Raw genomic sequence first — 20943 nt, 5'->3', positions numbered from 1 at the left:
CAGATGTAGCAGAGCTGTATAGGAAGTCATTCATCCACAGTGCTGTTAGGGGACTGGGGAAGACAGATGTAGCAGAGCTGTATAGGAAGTTATTCATCCAAAGTGCTGTTAGGGGACTGGGGAAGACAGATGTAGCAGAGCTGTTTATGCATCTATGCACATGACAGTGAAAAAAAAAAAAAACGGACACCGTCAGTTTTTTATGGCCATTTTGCATCAGTGTGTGTATCCATTTTCTGGCCATGTCTGTTTTTAATGCCCGTTTTGCATCCGTTTTTTCATGTCCGTTAAAAATGGACATGAAAAATTGATGAATTTGATTGGCAGTTATTTCTAGACCCACCCTTCTGAGAACACTCACAGGATGGTAGGCCCCCAGCTAAAATAATGTCCCCCATGTAGGCAGGCCCCCAGCTAAATAAATGTCCCCCACAGTGTATAATTATAATTTTTTTATAGTGCCCCCAGCTTTAATTATACCCCCATGTAGCTCCCCAGCTAAATAAACGCCCACAGTGTATACAATCTTTTTAACCGCCCCTAGCTTTAATAATGCCCCCAATGTAGTGTGTGTTTATTTAAAAAATAAACACACACTAGGACATTTCCTATTTTTGGACATGTCCTATTTTTGGACGGACACTATTCACTGGCCGTTAAAAGAACGGCCATGTGAATAGCCCCCCCTCTAGACTTTCACTGGTGCTAAAAATGTCAGTGTGCGACGGCGGTTAATTAGACAGCTGTCACTCGGCCATTTTTCACTGTCGTGTGCATGTAGCCTATCTGCGTCAGTGCTGGTCGGTGGCGGATGGTCATCTTTTATGGGAGTCAAAAGCACAGATCATATGGCTACTAGCTAAGGCTACTTTCACAACTGCGTTAGGTGCGGATCCGTCTGGTATCTGCACAGACGGATCCGCACCGATAATGCAAACGCTTGTATCCGTTCAGAACAGAGCCATTTGCATTGCCATGAACGCAAACGGATGTTCATGATAATGCAAACGGATCCGTTTTGACTTACACTGAAAGTCAATGGGAGGCGGATCCGTTTTCAATTTCACCATATTGCGTCAGTGAAAACAGATCCGTCCTCATTGACTTACATTGTAAGTCAGACTCAGGACGGATCCGTATGGCTCTGCATTGTCAGGCGGACACCAAAACACTGCAAGCAGCATTTTAACCACTTCAGCCCCGCTAGGTGAAACCCCCTTCATGACCAGGCCACTTTTTACACTTCGGCACTACACTCCTTTCACCGTTTATCGCTCGGTCATGCAACTTACCACCCAAATGAATTTTACCTCCTTTTCTTCTCACTAATAGAGCTTTCATTTGGTGGTATTTTATTGCTGCTGACATTTTTACTTTTTTTGTTATTAATCAAAATGTAACGATTTTTTTTGCAAAAAAATGACATTTTTCACTTTCAGCTGTGAAATTTTGCAAAAAAAAACGACATCTATATATAAATTTTTCGCTAAATTTATAGTTCTACATGTCTTTGATAAAAAAAAATGTTTGGGCAAAAAAAAAAATGGTTTGGGTAAAAGTTATAGCATTTACAAACTATGGTACAAAAATGTGAATTTCCGCTTTTTGAAACGGCTCTGATTTTCTGAGCACCTGTCATGTTTCCTGAGGTTCTACAATGCCCAGACAGTAGAAAACCCCCACAAATGACCCCATTTCGGAAAGTAGACACCCTAAGGTATTCGCTGATGGGCATAGTGAGTTCATAGAACTTTTTATTTTTTGTCACAAGTTAGCGGAAAATGATGATGTTTTTTTTTTTTTTCTTACAAAGTCTCATATTCCACTAACTTGCGACAAAAAATAAAAAATTCTAGGAACTCACCATGCCCCTCACAGAATACCTTGGGGTGTCTTCTTTCCAAAATGGGCTCACTTGTGGGGTAGTTATACTGCCCTGGCAATTTAGGGGCCCAAATGTGTGAGAAGAACTTTGCAATCAAAATGTGTAAAAAATGCCCTGCAAAATCTGAAAGGTGCACTTTGGAATATGTGCCCCTTTGCCCACCTTGGCAGCAAAAAAGTGTGATACATCTGGTATCGCCGTACTCAGGAGAAGTTGGGCAATGTGTTTTGGGGTGTCATTTTACATATACCCATGCTGGGTGAGAGAAATATCTTGGCAAAAGATAACTTTTCCCATTTTTTTATACAAAGTTGGCATTTGACCAAGATATTTTTCTCACCCAGCATGGGTATATGTAAAATGACACCCCAAAACACATTGCCCAACTTCTCCTGAGTACGGCGATACCACATGTGTGACACTTTTTTGCTGCCAAGGTGGGCAAAGGGGCACATATTCCAAAGTGCACCTTTCAGATTTTGCAGGGCATTTTTTACACATTTTGATTGCAAAGTTCTTCTCACACATTTGGGCCCCTAAATTGCCAGGGCAGTATAACTACGCCACAAGTGACCCCATTTTGGAAAGAAGACACCCCAAGGTATTCCGTGGGGGGCACGGCGAGTTCCTAGAATTTTTTATTTTTTGTCACAAGTTAGCGGAAAATGATGATTTTTTTTTTTTTCTCTTTTTTCCTTACAAAGTCTCATATTCCACTAACTTGCGACAAAAAATAAAAAATTCTAGGACCTCGCCATGCCCCTCACGGAATACCTTGGGGTGTCTTCTTTCCAAAATGGGGTCACTTGTGGCGTAGTTATACTGCCCTGGCAATTTAGGGGCCCAAATGTGTGAGAAGAACTTTGCAATCAAAATCTGTAAAAAATGACCGGTGAAATCCGAAAGGTGCACTTTGGAATATGTGCCCCTTTGCCCACCTTGGCATCAAAAAAGCGTCACACATCTGGTATCGCCGTACTCAGGAGAAGTTGGGGAATGTGTTTTGGGCTGTCATTTTACATATACCCATGCTGGGTGAGAGAAATATCTTGGCAAAAGACAACTTTTCCAATTTTTTTATACAAAGTTGGCATTTGACCAAGATATTTTTCTCACCCAGCATGGGTATATGTAAAATGACACCCCAAAACACATTGCCCAACTTCTCCTGAGTACGGCGATACCAGATGTATCACACTTTTTTGCTGCCAAGGTGGGCAAAGGGGCACATATTCCAAAGTGCACCTTTCAGATTTTGCAGGGCATTTTTTACACATTTTGATTGCAAAGTTCTTCTCACACATTTGGGCCCCTAAATTGCCAGGGCAGTATAACTACGCCACAAGTGACCCCATTTTGGAAAGAAGACACCCCAAGGCTCTCTGAGGGATAGGCTTATTTTTTTTTTGCATAAGTTAGCGGATATTGATTTTTTTTGTTTTTTTTCTCACAAAGTCTCACTTTCCGCTAACTTAGGACAAAAATTTCAATCTTTCATGGACTCAATATGCCCCTCACGGAATACCTTGGGGTGTCTTCTTTCCGAAATGGGGTCACATGTGGGGTATTTATACTGCCCTGGCTTTTTAGGGGCCCGAAAGCGTGAGAAGAAGTCTGGAATATAAATGTCTAAAAATGTTTACGCATTTGGATTCCGTGAGGGGTATGGTGCGTCCATGTGAGATTTTATTTTTTGACACAAGTTAGTGGAATATGAGACTTTGTAAGAAAAAACAAAAACAAACAAAAAATGTCCGCTAACTTGTGCCAAAAAAAATGGCTGAATGGAGCCTTACCAGGGGGGGGGTGATCAATGACAGGGGGGTGATCAATGACAGGGGGGTGATCACCCATATAGACTCCCTGATCACCCCCCTGTCATTGATCACCCCCCCTGTAAGGCTTCATTCAGACATCCGCATGATTTTTTACGGATCCATGGATACATGGATCGGATCCACAGAACGCATGCGGACGTCTGAATGGAGCCTTACAGGGGGGTTATCAATGACAGGGGGTGATCAGGGTGATCACCCCCCTGTCACTGATCACCCCCCCTGTAAGGCTCCATTCAGACGTCCGCATGATTTTTACGGATCCATGGATACATGGATCGGATCCGTAAAAATCATGCGGACGTCTGAATGGAGCCTGACAGGGGGGTGATCAATGACAGGGCGGTGATCAATGACAGGGGGTGATCAGGGAGTGTATATGGGTGATCACCCGCCTGTCATTGATCACCCCCCTGTAAGGCTCCATTCAGACGTCCGCATGATTTTTACGGATCCATGGATAGGATCCGTAAAAATCATGCGGACGTCTGAATGGAGCCTGACAGGGGGGTGATCAATGACAGGGGGGTGATCAATGACAGGGGGTGATCAGGGAGTGTATATGGGTGATCACCCGCCTGTCATTGATCACCCCCCTGTAAGGCTCCATTCAGACGTCCGCATGATTTTTACGGATCCATGGATACATGGATCGGATCCGTAAAAATCATGCGGACGTCTGAATGGAGCCTGACAGGGCGGTGATCAATGACAGGGGGTGATCAGGGAGTGTATATGGGTGATCACCCGCCTGTCATTGATCACCCCCCTGTAAGGCTCCATTCAGACTTCCGCATGATTTTTACGGATCCATGGATACATGGATCGGATCCGTAAAAATCATGCGGACGTCTGAACGGAGCCTGACAGGGGGGTGATCAATGACAGGGCGGTGATCAATGACAGGGGGGTGATCAGGGAGTTTATATGGGGTGATCAGGGGTTTATAAGGGGTTAATAAGTGACCGGGGGGGGGGGGGGGGGTGTAGTGTAGTGTAGTGTTTGGTGGGACTGTACTGACCTACCTGAGTCCTCTGGTGGTCGATCCTAACAAAAGGGACCACCAGAGGACCAGGTAGGAGGTATATTAGACGCTGTTATGAAAACAGCGTCTAATATACCTGTTAGGGGTTACAAAATTCGGATCTCCAGCCTGCCAGCGAGCGATCGCCGCTGGCAGGCTGGAGATCCACTCGCTTTCCTTCTGTTTCCTGTTCACAGGAAATCTCGCGTCTCGCGAGAGGACGCGTATATGCGTCCAGGAGGAGTAAAACAACCACCTCCCGGACGCATATACGCGTACGGCGGTCGGGAGGTGGTTAATGTCCGTCTCCAGAGAGGAATGGAGGCTGAACGGAGGCAAACGGATGCATTCTGAACGGATCCTTATCCATTCAGAATGCATTGGGGCTTAACCGATCCGTTTTGGGGCGCTTGTGAGAGCCCTGAAACGGATCTCACAGGCGGACCCAGAAACGCCAGTGTGAAAGTATCCTAACAAGCTTTTGGGCTGATGTATAGTAGGGAATTATTGTTTTGCTGCACAGAACTGGTTTGTAAAAGATAAGACGGGTTCTGTGTGTAAAACTGTACAGCAACATGTTACGGTCTACTCACTTACCATGGCTCTCTGAGGGATAGGCTTTGCAGACACTGCAGGCTGCCAGACTGATGACTTGTACTAGCCACATGCACGAGCACGCAAGGACTGAGCTCTGTGTGGCGTCATAAGGAGGCGTGGCCGGCCTGCACTCAAACTGCCTAAGCCCGCCCAGCCCTGGAAGCAGGAAACCAGGAAGTGAACAGCAGGGCTGGCTGCAGGTGAGGATAAATGAGCAAAACGGGAAAACCCCTTTAACTCTTCCCTGCCCTGGCCGTCGCTGCTTGGCTCCCGATGAACACCTGCTTGTGTACTGACAGGGTAGTTGCATTGTCACCCTGTGTTTTAGTAATGGTGGGTGACCCATGGTTTGCGGCGGGTATAAGACTAATGCGGTAGTAACCCTTCTCCTCTGACAAGCGTGGATATGTGTCGTGGTAAACTTATAAGTATACATAGCCGGCGTTATACCAGGCCCGGTACCCATCGGTCTGCAAGTGACTGCTGCTGGCACACTGGCAGCAGGGCTATCATGAGCCAGTATGACAGAATGGACACCCCGTCTGTTACCACTGTAACCCCCCACCATACAGCTGTAGCACTGACCCCCCGCCCCATGCGCGGGAAGCTCCAGGCCCCACCTCAGAGAAGGTGGGTGGGGGGTGGCAAGATGCCAGTCTGCCAGTGACTGTTCCGTGTGTGTGTCCGTGAGCTGAGAGCCTCCCTGCTGTGGGGGAGCAGCTGGAGGATCCGATACAGACACAGGTGTGACAGTGGGAAGAAGAGAGGGTATGCTAGGACAGGGCGATTCTGGGTTACACAAGTGGCAGAGTTGTGAGGGGGAAGGGCTGTGCCAGGTCATGTTCAGACATAGTGCCAAGCCAGTGTTTCTGTGGAGAGAAAGTAGTGTTGTCAGTGACATACAGTGAGGGCTATGGCGGCTGATTGGCAGGCAATGGGCATGCAAAGTTCAGCAATGAACTGGTTCTCTACTTTCTGAACACTTACCTCATGACAATAATTAGCCAACCGCGTGACAGTGTATCAGGTGGCACAGAGGCCTTTACAGGTATATTTATTTGCTAAAAGTAAAAAAAAAAAAAGCTGCGCTGTGCCTTTTGGGAGAGGCATCTTGGGCACATATCGCCCTGTGGGAGTTGCAGGGTGGGGCAGCTGGTGTCTGAATGTCTTATAGAAAGGTAAGTTGCTCACAAATAAAACGTGCAGCGCAACCTCAGGCTGCTTTCATACATAGGTTTCCCCTAATGGTTTTCTCAATTTTGCGCTTTTTTTTTGTTTTGCTGCAGTTTATGCAGCTTTTTTAGCAGATGTTTGCTGAAGGTCTATGGGAAGTATGACATGCAGGACACGCTTTTTGCTGCTGGTGTTTTTGTTTATTAAGTGGCACAATATGCTGGTATCTTGCCAACACTTTTATGGAGCATAAACGCCATGAAGATAATTGCAAGAGACACGGGACACAAAAATGCGTCAAAAACTGCTTACTCTTAAGCCTCATGTACACGAATGTTGTTTTGGTCCGCATCCAAGCCTCAGTTTTTGAGGCTTTGATGCGGACGCATTCACTTCAACGGGGCCGCAAAAGATGCGGACAGCACACGGAGCTCCGTTCCGTGGTCCGCAAAAAATATATAACCTGTCCTATTCTTGTCCGTTTTGCGGACAAGAATAAGCAGTTATATTAATGGCTGTCTGTGCCGAATTCCGAAACACACATGAACGCCATCCGTGTTTTGCGGATCCGCAATTTGCAGACCGAAAAAAACACCAGGGCCTTAATGAAGATAAAAGCCTGTGCATATAACTGCCCATGACACAACGTGACATTGCTGATGGCAAAGAGCAAACTCGTAACTAGTCTGTTACATCTAAAGTCTGTAAGAAGTGTCAGTAGCGTCCGTCCCGCAAATTGCTCGGTGGGTGCGGACCCATTCATTATCTATGGGGCAGGAATGGATGCGGACAGCGCACAATGTGCTGTCCGCATCTGCATTTCCTGAGCGCGCCCCCGATTTTACGGCCCGCGGCTCCGGAAAAAAATAGAACATGTCCCATTCTGGCCTGCAATTGCGGACAAGAAAATACATTTTCTATGAGAATGGTGGCGATGTGCGGTCCGCAAAATGCGGAAAGCACATTGCCGTTGTCCGTGGTCTGCGGATCCGCTAAATACATACAGACGTGTGAATGGACCCTTAGTCTTGAGTCGCACAGTTCCTGTAGGCTGTTCTGGCAAATAACAACCTGCCAGAGCTCTCTGGTTCCAGCATTGCCAGATGTCACATGTAGTTCCAGCCGGTATCCGGCAAACCCGTGGCAGTGTTAAACGGGCCTTAGTTGAAGATAATTGATCACTGTATTTATTATTTGTATACCCTTTGCTGTGATAATGAATATACCTAATATTGTGGATGATCAGAATGACTAAAAGGGATTGTTGTGGGTTGCCAAAGTTAAAGCTGGCCACACACATCAGATAACTGTGGGCTAAACCTGCAGCTTTCAGCGGTGCTGGCCAACCATCCAATGTGTATCAATCAGGTCCTACCATGGCATCAGCTTTTCCTCTATCCCCATTCCGGAGACATGCACACACAGCCGAGTCCGGTATGGATTGACGAAAGATAGCTGTCAGTCGCATGACCATGTTATAAGGGAAAATAATAAAATCTACACAACACCTAACCCAGACCCGAACTGTGAAGAAGTCCGGGTTCGGGTCTGGGTACCAAACATGCAGATTTTTCTCACGCGTGTGCAAAACGCATTGCAATGTTTTGCACTCGCGCAGAAAAATTGCCAATTTTCCCGCAACGCACCCACATCTTATCCGGGCCAAAAACATGAAGCCCGTGTGAAAGAGGCCTAAGGGCTCTATCTGACGAGTGAGTCCATTGCGGGAATCGTGCTCTGCGTGGACACTGCGCTAGACACCGCTAGTCTTGCAGGAACGCAAAACAATATAATTTATAATGCTAAATGCCTCTGCTTGACGTTATTTCTACAGGTCAGTGACAGCTTTATGTCAGTATGATCCTGTAGAAGTAAGGTCAAGCAGAGTTGCATAGCATTATAAATCATGATAATGTCATGCATGCCATGTCCAGAGCGGAGGATCACTCTCACACGGAGCGTGATTTCCGCAATGGACTTAAGTGAAAGAGCCCCAAGGGAAATAGATGTGGCGGCAAATCATAATGAGGTTGTCATTATGGGGGACTTCAACTACCCAGGTATAGACTGGGAAACTGAAACCTGTACATCTCATAAAGGAAACAGGTTCTTGGCAATAACCAAAGACAATTACCTTTCCCAACTGGTTCAGGACCCGACTAGAGGGATGGTCATACTGGACTTAGTATTAAAGGGTTTCTGTCACCTGAAAAATGGGTATTAAGCTGGCTGACATTAGCGATGTGTTAATGTCAGCTGAACATAACTATATTAGTGCCATCTCACTGCCTGCTGCCGTTATTGAGAAAAATAAACTTTTATAATATGCTAATTAGCCTCTAGGAGCACTGCACCTACTCCTAGAGGCTCCGTTCTCCTACCTCTTTTCACGCCCTTCTCTTCATTGACAGGGCTAGGGCAGCGCTGCTCTCCTCCCACCGGCCATGTCTGCAGTGTAAGTCTTGCGCCGTTCAGTATTCGGCGCAGGCGCAGTGAGGGAAGGACGCTCGGCGGATGCTGGCTTCCTCACTGCGCCTGCGCCGAATACTGAACCCTTTAACCAATAGACCTGACAGAACAGATGTGCAGGTTGGGGGGACACCTGGGAAATAGTGGCCATAAAATAATAACTTTCCAATTTAACAAGCTAAAGCCTCACTAAGTGGGACAATGTCCTCAAAAAATAAAATAAAAATGCAGCCACAAAATAGGATATTTTTAAATGCATCCTAAACTCTAATTGTAAGGCTAGTTTCACACTAGCGTTCGTCGGTCCGCTCGTGAGCTCCGTTTGAAGGAGCTCACGAGCGGACCCGAACGCCTCCGTCCAGCCCTGATGCAGTCTGAATGGATGCGGATCCGCTCAGACTGCATCAGTCTGGCGGCGTTCAGCCTCCGCTCGCCTCCGCACGGACAGGCGGACAGCTGAACGCTGCTTGCAGCATTCGGGTGTCCGCCTGGCCGTGCGGAGGCGTGCGGATCCGTCCAGACTTACAATGTAAGTCAATGGGGACGGATCCGTTTGAAGATGCCACAATATGGCTCAATCTTCAAGCGGATCCGTCCCCCATTGACTTTACATTGAAAGTCTGAACGGATCCGCTCAGGCTACTTTCACACTTAGAATTTTTTCTAAGTTATTAATGCAGACGGATCCGTACTGAACGGAGCCTCCGTCTGCATTAATATGATCGGATCCGTTCAGAACGGATCCGATCGAACGCTAGTGTGAAAGTAGCCTTAGAGGTACCTTATTAGAATAAAAGGGTCAGGAAAAAACGATGTGAATAAGGGCTCATGCACACGACTGGTCCACAAATTGCGGATCCACAAAACACGGATACCGGCCATGTGTATTCCTTATTTTGCGGAAAGGCCGGCCCATAATAGAACGGCCTATCCTTCTCCGTAATGCAGACAATAATAGGACATGTTTTATTTTTCTTGCGGAACGGACATGTGGACATACGGACACGGAATGTGCACGAGTCATTTATTTTATTTTTTTGCGGCCTCGGGGATGGATCTGCATACGGGCAAAAAACCCGGAACGAACACAGACAAAAAATAAGTTTGTGCGCGTGAGCCCTAAATAGCAATGTAAAGGTGGCAATACATGACATAAAGAAAGCCTTTAAATTACTAGAACAGGACTGTGGTGAAGAAGCGCTAAAAAATGACAAGGAAGAAAAACTGAATATTTAAGAGATGGATAAAATTAGCCAAGCTGGAAACAGAAAATCTCATTGCCAAAGAGAGTAAGGCCTCTTTCACAAGAATGTTACGGATGCTCTCAGGGTCTGTTCGGGAAAAAACGGAAACATGCACGTTCAGTCAGTTTTGTCTGGGATTGCGTTCAGTGTTTCAGTTTCTGCGCAGGTGCAATCAGTTTTTGATGCGTTTTTTCACACACATGAAAATAAACTGAAGAATAACAATTAGGGCTGAAACGATTACTTGATTAAATCGAGTAATTTGACACAAAAAAATCCTCTGACCACGGAGCGGGAGTGAAGCGCTTGCGCTGGCCCACAATACTCACCTTGTCCAGCAGAGGGCCTCCGGACACTCCACAGCACATCCATGGTCTTACACTGCATTGACCTCCTGACGTATGCACTCAGTGACCTGACGTGCTGTGTGACATCAGACGCAGAGCAGCGCGGAACGATAGAGGGTCGGCGGTGCCCCTGCTGGAAAGGTAAGTTGGTGCGACTAAGGCCAGAGTGCACAGCATCATAGCAAGGGGGGAGCTGCTGGCTCTGGGGTGGGGGAGAGCTGCTGGCTCTGGGGGATAGTGGAGCCGATGGCACTGGGGGGAACTGAAGCACTTGGGCTGATCACACAGGGGGGACCGAAGGGTGTTAGGGACTGATGGCAGGGGGTCTGATGAGTTTTTATAAAGGAAAACAGTCTAGTTAATTTCTTAATTAGAATACTCAATTAATCGGAAAAATAATCGATAGAATACTCAGTTTCTAAAATAATCGTTTACTCCAGCCCTAATAACAATCTACATCTCCTACCAACCATCAGTGAAAAATGCATTGCTTCCAGATCACTGATGCCACATTCACTTCTATGGAACCAGAGCTGCGCGAAAAATGCAGAATATAGAACATGCTGCGATTTTTTTTATTTTATTAATATCTTTTTTATTTTTTTCCTGAATGCAGAAATGATGCGTGAAAAACAAAGCTTACGTTTACAGACCCATTGAAATAAATGGGCCAGGATTCAGTCAAGATGCTATGCACTTGCTTTACGCATTGCACCCGGATGGAAAACTCAATTGTGTGAAAGAAGCCTAAAACTAACCATATATTGTTCTTTAATTATATAAATTAGGGGTGCACTGAAATTCCGGCCGAAATTTCGGCCGAAAATGGGCCTAATCTATTTCGGCTGATATTGGTACATATCGGCAGAAAATATGGTTGGCTATATACGTTCGGGCGGCCGGCCGGCGGCGCCCCTCATGCTGTGCCTCCTAAACGCTTGCCGCTCTAAGGCCCCTTTCACACGGGCGAGTTTTCCGTGCGGGTGCGATGCGTGCGGTGAACGCACTGCACCCGCACTGAATCCTGACCCATTCATTTCTATGGGGCTGTGCACACGAGCGGTGATTTTCACGCATCACTTGTGCGTTGCGTGAAAATCGCAGTATGCTCCTCTTTGTGCGTTTTTCACGTAACGCAGGCCCTATAGAAATGATTGGGGTTGCGTGAAAAGCGCATGCATCCGAAAGCAAGTGTGGATGCGGTGCGATTTTCACGCATGGGTTCTAGGTGACAGTCTATTCACTGTATTATTTTCCCTTATAACATGGTTATAAGGGAAAATAATAGCATTCTGAATACAGAATGCATAGTACAATAGGGCTGGAAGGGTTACAAATAATAAGAAAGTTAACTCACCTTCTCCTCTTGTTCGCGTAGATCCCGGTCTGTTCTTTAGCTGTGGGCTAAAGGACCTGTGGTGATGTCAGATCACATGCTCCATCACCATGGTGATGGACCATGTGATTGGAGCATGTGATCTGACATCACCTCAGGTCATTCAGCCCACAGCTAAAGAACAGACCGGGATCTACGCGAACAAGAGGAGAAGGTGAGTTAACTTTTTTATTATTTTTAACCCTTCCAGCACTATTATACTAAGCATTCTGTATTCAGAATGCTATTATTTTCCCTTATAACCATGTTATAAGGGAAAATAATACAATCTTCAGAACATCAATCCCAAGCCCGAACTTCTGTGAAGAAGTTCAGGTTTGGGTACCAAACATGCGCAATTTTTCTCACACGAGTGTAAAACGCATGACAATGTTTTGCACTCGCGCGGAAAAATCGCGCATTTTCCCGCAACGCACCCGCCTCTTTTCCGGGCAAAAAACATGACGCCCGTGTGAAAAAGGCCTAAAGAATCTCCGGCTCAGTGCTGCGCAGCCTGCTGTGTCTGCTCTGTGCTACTGCTGTTGTTAGTGTAGCGTGGCCGAGCTCTGTTTGTTCCGCGGTACAGGAGCTTTTGTTTCCTGTACCCGGCCAGACTGACAGGAAGTGCTCACAAATGCTCCTGTACAGAGCTCGGCCACGCTACACTAGAGGTGACAAGGGAGGGGGGGGGGGTGTAAAATGAGTGACAAGGGAGGGGGGTAGAATGAGAGTGACAAGGGAGGGGGGTAGAATGAGAGTGACAAGGGAGGGGGGGTAGAATGAGAGTGACAAGGGAGGGGGGGTAGAATGAGAGTGACAAGGGAGGGGGGGTAGAATGAGAGTGACAAGGGAGGGGGGGTAGAATGAGAGTGACAAGGGAGGGGGGGTAGAATGAGAGTGACAAGGGAGGGGGGGTAGAATGAGAGTGACAAGGGAGGGGGGGGAGAGTGACATTTTTTTTAAAATAACCACTTTGGGTGGCATTGTGTGTATAATATCTATGTATCGGTTTAACTTTATATTTTAATTCACTTTCCATTTTTTTTACTTAAAAAAAAGTATTTTAAAAGTATTTGGGCAAAAAGGCAGTTTCGGTTTCGGTTTTCGGTCAAGGGCCTCCTGAATTTTCGGTTTCGGCCCAGAATTTTCATTTCGGTGCACCCCTAATATAAATGGTACAAAATTTAAACCTGAAAGTGTTTGCCCTTTATAGAGTGATGAGGGAGGAGTTGCAGAGAGAGATGGGGGAGAAAATAAATGTATTAACTATTTCTTCCAATTTTTTTCTGTATTCACTTAGGAAAATAAACTGTCAGGAAATGCAGAATGTAAAAGTAAATTCGCCATAAAAAGTGCCCTGTCTGACCCAGGAAGAAGTACAGCGGCGTCTTAAAACGATTAAAGGGCTTCTGTCACCCCACTAAACGCATATATATATTTTTTGTCTACTTATAGTCCCTATCCTGCCATATTGCCATACATTATGTCATTAATAATTTTCGTTCAGTAGATTTAGCCAAAAACGTACTTTTATGATATGCTAATTACCTTTCTACCAGCAAGTAGGGCGTCTACTTGCTGGTAGCAGCTGCAGAAAACCGCCCCCTCCTTGTGTTGATTGACAGGGCCAGCCGCGATTTCCTCCTCCAGCCAGCCCTGTCAGCTTTTCAAAAATCGCGCGCCTGTGTTCATTCGGCGCAGGCGCTCTGAGATAAGGAGGCTCGCCTCCTCAGCACTCCCTCAGTGCGCCGATGACGTCACCGAAAGAGAAGACGTCATCGGTGCAGGCGCACTGAGGGAGTGCTGAGGAGACGAGCCTCCTTATCTCAGAGCGCCTGCGCCGAATCAACACAGGCGCACGATTTTTGAAAAGCTGACAGGGCTGGCCGGAGGAGGAGATCGTGGCTGACCCTGTCAATCAACACAAGGAGGGGGCGGTTTTCTGCGGCTGCTACCAGCAAGTAGACGCCCTACTTGCTGGTAGAAAGGTAATTAGCATATCATAAAAGTACGTTTTTGGCTAAATCTACTGAACAAAAATTATTAATGACATAATGTATGGCAATATGGCAGGATAGGGATTATAAATAGACAAAAAAAAATGCGTTTAGTGGGGTGACATAAGCCCTTTAAAATAGACAAATTGCCAGGGCTAGATGGCATATACCCCCGTATCCTAAGGGAATTAAGTGATAGCCAGACCCTTATTTCTGATATTTGCAGACTCTATACTGACAGGGAATGTCCCACAGGATTGGAACATAGCAAATGTGGTGCCAATTTTCAAAAAGGGTCTAAAAACAGAGCCTGGAAACTATAGGCCGGTAAGTTTAACATCTGTCGTGGGTAAACTGAAGGTTTTCTAAGAGATGCTATCTTAGAGCGTCTCAACGGAAATAAGCAAATAATGCCATATCAGCATGGCTACATCAGGCATCGGTCATACCAAACTAATTTAATCAGTTTCTATGAGGAGGTAAGTTCTAGACCTGACAGCAGCGAATCAATGGATGTCGTGTATCTGGACTTCTCCAAAGCATTTGACACTGTTCCACATAAAAGGTTAGTATATAAAATGAGAATGCTCGGACTGGGAGAAAACGTCTGTATGTGGGTAAGTAACTGGCTGAGTGATAGAAAACAGAGGGTGGTTATTAACGGTACACACTCAGATTGGGTCACTTTCACTAGTGGGGTACCTCAGGGAGTTAGTATTGAGCCCTATTCTCTTCAATATATGTATTAATGATCTTGTAGAAGGCTTGTACAGTAAAATATCAATTTTTGCAGATGACACGAAGGCTACTTTCACACTCGCATTTGGTGCTGGATCCGTCATGGATCTGCACAGACGGATCCGTTCAGATAATTCATGATCCGTTTTGGACCGCTTGGGAGAGGAGACTTACCGGTGTAAAGTAATTAACACGGAAGAGGACAGTATAAGGCTGCAGATAGATCTAGATAGATTGGAGGCTTGGGCAGACAAGTGGCAGATGAGGTTTAACACTGACAAATGTAAGGTTATGAACATGGGAATGAATAATGCAAGTCACCAGTACATACTAAGTCAGACCACACATTGAGTACTGTGTACAGTTCTGTGCTCCTGTGAACAAGGCAGATATAGCAGAGCTGGAGAGGGTTCAGAGGAGGGCAACTAAAGTAATAACTGGAATGGATGGACTACAGTACCCAGAAAGATTATCAAAATTAGGGTTATTCACTTTAGAAAAAAGACGACTGAGGGGAGATCTGATTGCTATGTATAAATATATCAGGGGTCAGTACAGAGATCTCTCCCATCAGCTATTTATCCCCAGGATTGTGACTGTGACGAGGGGACATCCTCTGCGTCTGGAGGAAAGAAGGTTTGTACACAAACATAGAAGAGGATTCTTTACGGTAAGAGCAGTGAGACTATGGAACTCTCTGCCTGAGGAGGTGGTGATGGTGAGTACACTAAAGGAATTCAAGAGGGGCCTGGATGTATTTCTGGAGCGTAATAATATTACAGGATATAGCTACTAGAGAGGGGTCGTTGGTCCAGGGAGTTATTCTGATTGCCTGATTGGAGTCGGGAAGGAATTATTGTCACCTTAACTGAGTAAAATTGGCTTCTAACTTTTTTTTTTTTTGCCTTCCTCTGGATCAACTTGTACGATTACAGGCTGAACTGGATGGATGTACGTTTTTTTTTTTTTTAGCCTGTGTTATTATGTCACCACGAAATGTAGTGCAATCTGCTGGTGGCATAATGTTATAGAGCAGGAGGAGCTGAGCAGATTGATATAGAGTTTTATTACAGTAAAACGTGTAATGTATACATTTAGACCTCTGTTCTTTCTGATTGCATTGTTCACAGGGGAGGTGTTAGCAGTGACTGATGATATTTCACACAGGCCATTTTCACACAGTCAATCACTGATCAGACACTGACTGTGTGAAAGCAACCTTAGGCCTCGTTCACATTCTTTGTCTGTTTGACATCTGTGTAAAAATCTGTCCGTGTTTCATCCATGAAGATGTCTGTGTGTTTGGTCTGTGTGTCCATTTTTGGTCCTCAATGTGTCTTCCATATTCCACGGACAAAGCTTAGCACTTAATTTCCAGAGCATCTCCTACCAGTGGTCAGTGTAAAATGGACTAAACAAAAATGTGTCACCACCAGACATCTGAGAAGCTCTGACAGATGCCTTTCAGAACCTCCTCCTTGAGCTTCCTTTTGTTTTGCTTTCATTTTCTCATCTCGTTAGCCTCTCTCAGCTGTCATGTAGTTGCACTGATTGCATCCCTTTAAATCCCTTCCCAGACTGCTTCACTTTGCGGTTTATATTCCTTCCTGGAGTGTGTGCATGCTGATCCTACTTCTGAGTCTTCTACAGATAAGTTTTGTTCATTCATTTGTGTTTTTCTGTTTGCTGGATCCCAGGTGACCCTGACTCCCTCCGTATCAAGCGTAGGGAGCCGGTGGCCGTGTCCCCTCACTATTATAGGGTGTTCAGGTGTTATACAGTCGAGGTACGAGGATATGCGATCATCTACCATTGGGATTTTCGCATAGGCTGAGCAGTCAGGGAGAGAGCCAGGTCTGATGCAGGGCTCTTCCCTTTTGTTCCTTAGTTTTGGATGCAGTGAGTCGGATATTCATTTTGTGTCTTCTAGTTTCCTGTACACCTTCCGTGACATTATAAACCGCCAAAACCGTCTCAAGCATGGATCCGGTTTCACTTTTGACTGAACGCATGCAGGGTCTTTCATTGGAGGTAGCAGATCTCCGTAAGACTCTTTCTCAGTTTGAGGTGACATGTTCAGGTTGCGTTCATGGAGTTTGTTCTGAGCCTAAGATCTCGCTCCCGGATACGTTCTCCGGGGGTAGTGAGAATTTTGTTTGTTTTAGAGAGGCTTGCAAACTCCATTTTCACCTATTTCCCCATTCCTCTGGTGATGAGGAACGGAGGGTGGGGATCATCATCTCGCTGCTCAGGGATAACGCTCAGTCCTGGGCCTTTTTGCTGCCAGTGGGGGCACTGCCCCTCCATTCAGAGGATGAATTCTTTTTAGCCTAGTCTAGACTACGTCTTTAATGTCAGGGTAAACAATCCGCAGAGATATACTGTTCAGAATTTCGGAGATGGGCAGCTGATACTGGTTGGAATGATGCTGCACTCCGAAGTCAATTTTGCCATGGTCGTCAGAGGGATTGAAAGATGCATTTGCCTTTCATGAGAGACCTACCTCCTTGGACTCTGCCATGTCTCGGGCCGTTCGTATTGACAGGCGTCTTAGAGAGAGAAGAGAGATCACTCCTTCCTGTCATACTCAGTCCCAGGACAGTGCGGCGGTCTCATTCAGTGCACAGGGGTCTCAGTCGCTGTCAACCCCTTCTGAGCAGGAGTCCATGCAGCTCGGTTTGATTGCCTCTGACAGTGGAAGATTCAGTCCTCATAGGAAGGTTTGTTTCTGCTGTGGAGGTATAAATCATTTGGCAAATGTTTGTCCCTCTAGGAGATTCAGACAGTCTTTTGAGAGTAATAAAAAGACTAAAAGAAAAAAATCCTTAAAAAATGTTCCATCTGTTACCATTGACAAAGTTGATGCGGAAATTGAAGGTTTTCAGTTTGCTTATAATTCCCGTTTTGTCCTACCTGCCAGGGTGGCGCTAGAGAGCAAGAACATTTTTTGTGAGATTTTTGTAGATAGTGGAGCAGCTGTCAATCTTATTGATAATCAATTTGCTATAACTCATGGTTTCCAGGTATGCACTTTGGGAAAGGATATACCTGTTTTTGCTATTGATTCCGCTCCACTTTCTCAGAAATTGTTAAAGGGCATAGTTCACAATATCCGTTTGATTGTGAGTGATGCTCATGTTGAGGATGTCATGTTTCGTCCTTAGCGGGTTGCCTACTCCTCTTGTGTTGGGGCTACCCTGGCTCACTAAACATAACCCCACCATTGATTGGCAAGCGAGGCAAATAAATGGTTGGAGTGACTTTTGCAGAGAGAATTGTCTCACGACATCTGTTTCTGAGGTTTCTACTAAGACTGTACCATCTTTTCTCTCTGAATTTTCGGATGTCTTCTCTGAGTGGTGTACAGGACTTGCCCCCGCACAGGGTGTACGATTGCCCTATTAATCTCACCCCAGGCGCCAAGCTGCCTAAATCTCGTTTATACAATCTCTCCCAACCTGAAAGGGTCGCTATGCGTGCTTATATCTCTGAGAGTCTGAGAAAGGGACACATACGACCCTCGAAGTCACCTGTTGCCGCTGTTTTTTTCTTTGTTAAGAAAAAAGATGGTTCTTTAAGACCATGTCTGGATTTCAGGGAGCTGAACAGTATCACAATTCGTGACCCGTATCCGCTTCCTCTGATCCCGGACCTGTTTAACCAGATTGTTGGGGCTAAAGTTTTTTCCAAGTTGGATCTAAGAGGGGCATACAACCTGGTCAGGGTCAGAGAAGGAGACGAATGGAAGACGGCCTTCAATACCCCTGAGGGCCATTTTGAGAATTTGGCTATGCCTTTTGGTTTGATGAATGCTCCAGCCTTTTTGTTTAGCATTTTGTGAACAGCATTTTTTATCATTTAATGGGGAAATTTGTATTAGTGTATCTAGATGACATTTTGATTTTTTTCTCCTGATTTCAAAACTCATAAGGAACACTTACGTCAGGTCTTGCTCATCCTGCGGGAGAATAAATTGTACGCTAAACTGGAAAAATGTGTGTTTGCGGTTCCAGAAATGCAATTTATGGGGTTTCTTCTCTCCGCTTCTGGTTTTCGCATGGACCCCTAGAAGGTCCGCGCTGTGCTTGAGTGGGAGCTTCCTGAGAATCAGAAGGTGCTGATGCGTTTTTTTGGGCTTTGCCAATTATTACAGGAAGTTTATTTAGAATTATTCCTCTGTTGTTAAACCACTCACTGATATGACTAGAAAGGGGGTAGATTTCTCCTCCTGGTCGGTAGAGGCGCGTAAGGCCTTTTCTAATATCAAGGAGAGTTTTGCTTCTGCTCCCATCTTGGTACAACCTGATATTTCTCTACCCTTCATAGTTGAGGTTGATGCTTCTGAGTTGGGTGTGGGTGCGGTCTTGTCTCAGGGTCCCTCTCCTGCCAAATGGCGACCGTGTGCCTTTTCCTCGAAGAAACTCTCCTCCGCAGAGAGAAATTACGATGTGGGAGATAGGGAGTTGTTGGCCATCAAGTTGGCTTTTGAGGAATGGCGCCATTGGCTAGAGGGAGCCAGACACCCTATTACCGTGTTTACTGACCATTAGAATCTGGCCTACTTGGAGTCAGCCAAGCGTCTGAACCCGAGACAGGCCCGATGGTCTTTGTTCTTTTCCAGGTTTAATTTTGTTGTCACGTTCCGCCCTGGGGTTAAGAATGTGAAGGCGGATGCCCTGTCACGTTGTTTTCCGGGAGGTGGGAATTTTGAAGACCCGGGTCCCATTTTGGCTGAAGGTGATGTGGTCTCTGCTGTTTATCCTGAATTGGAGGCAGAGGTTCAGGTAGCCCAGTCAGAGGCTCCTGATCTTTGTCCTCCTGGGAGGTTGTTTGTGCCTCTCGCTTTAAGACACAAGATTTTTAAGGAACACCATGATACTGTCCTTGCTGGGCACCCGGGGGCAAGAGCCACAGTGGATCTCATCGCTCGGAGATTCTGGTGGCCGGCGCTTCGTAAGTCGGTTGAGGGTTTTGTGGCAGCCTGCGAGACCTGCGCTCGTCCCAAAGTTCCTCATTCACGGCCATCAGGTCCTCTCCTTCCCTTACCCATTACTTCCCGTCCTTGGACACATCTCTCCATGGACTTCATTACGGACCTGCCTCGTTCCTCGGGGAAGACTGGTGGTGGTGGTGGACCGTTTTAGCAAAATAGTGCATTTCATCCCTTTTCCTGGCTTGCCCAATGCTAAGACGCTGGCGCAGGCATTTATTGATCACATTGTCAAATTGCATGGTATTCCTTCAGACATAGTCTCTGATAGGGGCACGCAGTTTGTTTCCAGATTCTGGAAGGCTTTCTGTTCTCGCTTGGGGGTTCGGTTGTCGTTCTCTTCTGCTTTCCACCCGCAGTCGAATGGCCAGACAGAGCGCATCAATCAGAATCTGGAGACATATCTGCGCTGTTTTGTGGCGGAGAATCAGGAGGATTGGTGTTCTTTTTTGTCCCTTGCTGAGTTTGCTTTAAATAACTGTCGTCAGGAGTCCTCTGATAAGTCACCATTTTTGGGTGCATATGGGTTTCATCCGCAGTTTGGGACATTCTCTGGAGAGGGGTCTTCTGGTTTACCTGATGAGGACAGATTCTCCTCGTCGTTGTCATCTATTTGGCAAAAGATTCAGGATAATCTAAAGAGCATGAGTGAGAGATAGAAGCGTGTGGCGGATAAGAGACGTGTGCCTGGTCCGGACCTGAATGTTGGTGATCTGGTGTGGTTGTCTACTAAGAATATCAAATTGAAGGTTCCCTCCTGGAAGTTGGGTCCTAAGTTTATTGGGCCTTACAAAATCTTGTCCGTCATCAATCCTGTTGCCTACCGTCTTGATCTTCCTCAGACTTGGAAGATCCATAATGTTTTTCATAAGTCCTTATTAAAACCTTATGTCCAACCCATTGTACCCTCGTCTTTGCCTCCTCCTCCGATTGTGGTTGATGGTAATCTTGAATTTCAGGTCTCTAGGATTGTGGATTCTCGTGTTGTCCGCAGTTCTCTCCAGTACCTCGTTCATTGGGAGGGTTATGGTCCTGAGGAGAGGATGTGGGTCCCAGTGATGGACATTAAGGCCACTCGTCTCATCAGGGCTTTCCATAGGTCCCATCCTGAGAAGGTGGGCTCTGAGTGTCCGGAGTCCACTCGTAGAAGGAGGGGTACTGTCACCACCAGACATCTGAGAAGCTCTGACAGATGCCTTTCAGAACCTCCTCCTTGAGCTTCCTTTTGTTTTGCTTTCATTTTCTCATCTCGTTAGCCTCTCTCAGCTT

The 20943-nt window shown here is 46.0% G+C and overlaps 1 protein-coding gene across 6 annotated transcripts in view; it reads left to right on the top strand.

Moving 5' to 3' along the window:
• Positions 1–5497: 5497 nt before the first annotated feature.
• ZBTB7A (zinc finger and BTB domain containing 7A) overlaps positions 5498–20943 on the top strand; it is a 99509-nt gene continuing 84063 nt past the window's right edge. For 2 of the 6 annotated variants that reach the window (XM_044268490.1, XM_044268530.1), the window contains exon 1: positions 5994–6085. The gene's annotated coding sequence lies outside the window, so the exon portion shown is untranslated. Of the gene's footprint in view, positions 5542–5605; positions 5675–5993; positions 6110–6497; positions 6520–20943 lie in introns of those variants that run through there. The other 4 variants (XM_044268496.1, XM_044268512.1, XM_044268504.1 and 1 more) reach the window with 4 other exon arrangements.

The sequence above is a fragment of the Bufo gargarizans genome, chromosome 1 (genome assembly GCF_014858855.1).
Source record: "Bufo gargarizans isolate SCDJY-AF-19 chromosome 1, ASM1485885v1, whole genome shotgun sequence".
Taxonomy (NCBI): Eukaryota; Metazoa; Chordata; class Amphibia; order Anura; family Bufonidae; genus Bufo; species Bufo gargarizans.
The sequence above is the reverse complement of the archived record's forward strand: the minus strand, read 5'-3'. Positions and strand labels throughout refer to the sequence as shown.